Genomic DNA, 5863 nt, shown 5'->3' on the forward strand with positions numbered 1-5863 from the left:
TTAAGTTAGCTGCATGTGAAAGTACCCATTTACACCAAAACACATGCGAAGGCTTGGCGCTCCCATAAAGTCTCATTTCTTTCTCTCGCTCCTCATTCCTTCCTCTTACTTCTTCCTCTCGCTCCTCATCAAACAAAACTGTAAATTTTCTTTGATCTTTCTCCTTCGTTCAGATTCTTCCTCTTGCTTTGATTCACGCTCTATGTTCCATCTTTGATTTTAGAGAGAAAGATAAGAAGAAGAATGAGGAGGAGGCAGAAATAGAAAACATGGAAGTTGCAAAAGAAGAAGAAGTTGCATAAGAAAAAGAAAAATGGAGGAAAGAAGATGAAGATTGAGAGCGATAAGGATATTTTTAAAACAAAGTATAGATTGAAAGCGAGAAGAAGCAAGAGGTGGAAGAAAAAATCAGAGTAATTTTAGTAATTTCACAAGAGAATGATGTAAGCAAAATGTTAAAAAAGATAAAAAAAAAAACGTTTATTAATTTTAAAACCTAGGTCATATTTCATTTGGGCTTTCCATTTTGGGTTATCCATGCTAAAATTCCAAAATACATATCATAGGACGTGAATTTGACATGTGTGAGAAAATTTCCAACGATGATTGAAACGAAATTTTAATTAAGGGTGTTAATTGAAACACATATTCAAATTTGACCTTTTATAAATTATTGAAACGGAAAGTTGAGGGTTAAAATCAATACAATCTACCAAGTTTATGAGGTTTATAGTGACGAAATTGAAAGTTTATGATTAAAATTGATACAATAACTTACCAAATTTATGGTAGAACTTTTTTTTCCTCTAGAATTAAAATGATAGGTCAATGATACGTTAATTATTTTGTGATTATTTACATGTTCATTTGTTATTAGGTTTATTGTCGAAATACTATAATATAATAAAAAGAGTAAATAGGTGATAACAAAAAAGAAAAAAAATCAATAACAAATAATAGTAAATTACTAATAAACATGTATCACTAATAGACAAATTATACATCTATGGTGATTGATGTGTATCAACGATAAACATCCTATCATTGAACTAAAGATTTTTGTTGTATTTTCTTTTACTCTCGTCTCCTCTAAGCTAAACTCTAGTTCTAATTTGTTTTTTTTCCCAATACGTCTTGGTATTAAATTTTCATCGATAACTAGAGATTTTCATCAATATTCATCTACATTTATGAGTTCGACATCTACATAAAAAGTGATTCAATATTTAATTCTATTGTACCGTAAAAAAATGTGAAAGATAAAAAAATAAACAACAAAATATCATTAATAGAATATAAAATAAATAATAAACATTTTAACTCATAAAAAAAATGTAAACTAATCATTTATTAATCAAAATAATATTTAAACATTTTGTTTATATAATTTTTTTTGCAAAAATATCCATGAACATTAATATTTTATCCATATTTCTATGGATATTTTTATAAGATAGTGAACTTTGACATATTAAACCTTGCTCTATACTTTCATTGTCCATGCATCAACATATATATCTCTTGAAAAAAGTACCTTATTAGTCGTAAGTTTTTAATAATAAATGTATTTGATTTCTAAAATTTTAATTTGGCCACTTTAGTCATTCAGTTTTACAAAACAAAGTGTTTAAAAGGTCTTTTTTTCCTATTTTAATTGAGTTATTATTATTTTAAATTTTAATAGGACATTTTGAAATTTTAAAATATATTTTCTTCTCTCCCTTTCCATATCCTCTATTTCCTCTCGTAGCTACCATTTTTCTCCCTCCATCTTCCTCTTCCCTTCTCCATCAGCATCAATGCTCTCCCTTCATCTTTGGTACTAAAATTTTAGAATGATTAAATATATATATATATATTTAAAATAGAAATAAGGAATCATTTTTAAAGAGAAGTTATTTTAAATAATAAAACTGTTAAAAATATTTTCGAAGATAACAAAATTTCACAGTCTATTAGTGATAGACATTGATAGACGCTAATGAAAATATCTATCAGTGTCTATCAATAATAGATGATAGTAGTCAATTAGTGTCTATCATCGATAGATAGTAATATTTTTCTATATTTCTAAATATTTTGGTTCATTTTAGTATATTTAAAAATAACCCCCTTTTTTAACCTATTTTGCAAGGTTTTGATGGACTAAAATGGCAAAATTGAAATGTTATGGTCCCATTAAATGCACCTACTCCTTAAAACTCAATGATTGAAAAGGTAATTTTTCCTTCTCTTTCTCATACATCTCTCTATCTCTCATTTTTAAACAATAAAAATACTTTTTTTCAGAAAAAACAATTATCCATCTGTTGTGAATTCGAGGAGCACAACGACGCACAACGAGAACAAAAATATGAAGAAAATATAATATAATAGTAAAATAAATAAATATTAAAATAAATTAAACATAATATATAAATAAATAAAATAAAATAAATTAACAAAATATAAAATAAGAAATTTCTCTAAATTCTCCACTTTCTCCAATTTTTATGGATTTTGCTCAATGTGTGTGTCTTTCAAAACCCACCAAGTGCCACTATTTATAGGCAATTTGACAAGTAGGAGGTGGATTACATGGACACTAATAGTGTGTAATCTTGAAACACATGGACAATCTATGGGATCATGAATAAGTGATACATGGCCAATAGACACTAATAATGGGCGTTTACATTACATGTAATTTAACATATTTATAATACTCCTCATTAGATGCACATTATATATGAAATATATCTCTTTAAAACCTTACTAGGAAAAAAACCTACTGAAAAAAAAATTCTAGCGAAGAAAAAAGAGTACATATTTCATATAATCTAATACTCTTAAAAAGTATATTTACTCCCCTCATGAAAACATCACTTGAGATTTCTGAGTTGCTGCATTCCAATGTTGTGCATCAGTTTCTCAAATATTGTAGTAGGTAATGCCTTTGTACGTAAGTCTGTCAGGTTATCTTTCGAACAAATTATTGTACAATGATATCGCTATTTTCTTCAAGATCATGAGCGTAGAAAAACTTGGGTGAAATATGTTTTGTTCTATCTTCTTTAATATATCCTCCCTTGATTTGGGATATGCATGTTGTGTTGTCTTCGTATAATATCATTGGAAGATTTCTACTAGAAGAAAAACCACATGTTCTATGAATGTGTTGAGTCATTAATCTTAGCCAGATACATTTTCGACTAGCCTCATAAATTGCAAGAATTTCAACATGATTTGAGGACATGGTTGTTATGATTTGTTTCACTGATCTCCATGATATAGCAGTTCCTCTAGATGTGAATAGATAACCTATTTGAGATCTAGCTTTGTGTGGATCAGATAAGTATCCAGAATTTGCATAACCAACTAGATCAAAATTTGATTTATTTGAATAAAACAAACCCATGTCGATCGTTCTTTGGAGATAACAAAGTATATGCTTAATTTCATTTCGATGTCTTTTTATTGGAGAAGAACTATATCTTGTTAATAAATTTACTGAAAATGCAATATATGGTCTTGTATTATTAGCAAGATACATAAGTGCACTAAATGCAATCATATATGGTACTTTAGGATCAAGAAGTTCTTCATTATCATCTTAAGGTCGAAATATATCTTTCTTCACATCTAGTGAACGAACTTAAATTGGAATGTTCATTAGATGTGCTTTGTCCATATAAAATCTTTTCAAAACTTTTCTTGTATAAGTTGACTGATGAACAAATATCTCATCTGCTAAATGCTCAATTTGCAAGCCAAGATAAAATTTTGTTCTTCCAAGATATTTTATCTCATATTCTTTCTTAAAATATTCTATTGCTTTTGAAAGCTCTACAGGAGTCCAAATTATATTTAAGTCATCAACATATACAGTTATAATAACAAATCATGACTTTGATTTCTTTATAAAAACACATAGACATATTGGATTGTTTTGATATCCTTCTTTAAAAAAATATCCACTTAGTCGATTGTACTACATCGTCTTGATTTTTTCATATAGTGATCTCTATAATTTTATTGAATACAATTCCTAGGAATTTGATTTATATGTTTCAGGTACCTTAAATTCTTATGGGATTCTCATATAAATATCATTATCAAGAGATCCATATAAATATGTTGTGACTACATCCGTAAGATGTATATCCAGACTTTCATACACAATCAAGCTCATTAAATATCTTAGTGTAATTGCATCAACCACCGGAGAATAAGTCTCTTCATAATCAATACCAGGTCTTTATGAAAAACCTTGTGCAACTAGTCTTGCTTTATATCTTGTGACCTCATTATTTTAATTTCTTTTTCTCACAAATACCCATTTGTATCCCATAAGTTTGACATCTTCTGGTGTTCGGATTACTGGTCCAAAAACCCGATGTTTTGAAAGTGAGTTTAATTCTGCCTCGATTGCTTCCTTCCACTGAAGCTAATCATTTCTATGTTGACATTCTTCAATAGATTTTGGTTCAGAATTCTCATTTTTAGATATAATATCAAGAGGAACATTATACACAAAAATGTTGTCAATAATTACATTAGTTCGGTTCCATCTTTTTCATGTCATGACATTGTTTATTGAAATCTCATTATTATCTTTAGGTATTTCACCTTACTAGTTATGTCGAGGATTTCTTTATGGGTATTTACATCCTCAACCAAGTCTTTTTGACTATCAATTATTTTTTGTTTTCAATTATTTTTATCTTTGGAATCCACTAGTCTACCATGCTACTGGCATGTTTCAAACTCATTAGTGACAACTTGTTATGTTGGAATATCAATTTTCAATGAAACATTTGCAGCTGTTATATGTGATTTAGTTATTTTCTTTGCATCTATAAAAGCATCTAGTAACTGATTTGCTATATTTTACAAATGAATTATCTTATGAACTTCAAATTCACATTAATATGTATAGGGATCTAAATGAGACAATAACGATGCATTTCATGTAATTTTTTTTCCAACTTCTTAATTCCTCCGCTTAATGTTGGAAAATTTGTCTCATTAAAATGACAATAAACAAATCGTGCAGTAAATACATCGCCCGTCAAGGGTTCAAGATATTTGATAATTGATGGGGAATCATATCCAATATATATTCCTAATCTCCTTGAGGACCCATCTTAATACGTTGTGGTATTGAATATTCAACAGAGAGCCATTGAAATTTCCATCGAGTAATGACCCTTTTCCTTTAAGGTAAGGATAAGTTTGAAGAAGGAAAAATGTCTAATTTTGGAAACTTAGCTTTCGGATACTTATTAATCTAGCCTTGCAAAAAAAAAAATTCTGGCAAAAATTCTGGCTAAGTGTGAGTTGTGAAGAGTGGTGGGTGAGCATAGAGTAAGCATGAGGCTGACACCAAGTAAATGCCGCCGAGCGTCGAGTATAAATAATCGAGGAAGGGTCGAGCGTCGAGTGTGAGCGATCAAGGAAGGGTCGAGCATCGAGTATGACTAATCGAGGAAGGGTCGCGCATCGAGTACGAGCGATCGAGTAAGGAACATGCATCGAGTAAGCCATCCAACACCGAGTATCCTATTGAGTACTGAGTCCTTCCCATTGAGTATTCAACAGAGAACCATTGAAATTTCCATCGAGTAATGACCCTTCTTCATTGAGTTTTTCTAGTGAGGATCGAGTTTGCTCGAAACGCTCAATTTTAAATTTTTCTTTTAGTTATTTGGATAAATGGCTTAATCTAGGCCCTTAATCTCCACTAGTGGATTAGGTGACTTAAGGAGATTTCATGCAAAAGGGCTGGACGATAGTATAAAAAGGGAAGAGATCTTCAAGAGCTCGTTTTGGACGATTCCTTCGAGTAAATCAGACGATCTTGGTACCTTGGAAAGCTCTGTGA

The sequence above is a fragment of the Benincasa hispida genome, chromosome 1, assembly GCF_027475165.1.
Source record: "Benincasa hispida cultivar pf3 chromosome 1, pf3_genome.v1.1, whole genome shotgun sequence".
NCBI lineage: Eukaryota > Viridiplantae > Streptophyta > Magnoliopsida > Cucurbitales > Cucurbitaceae > Benincasa > Benincasa hispida.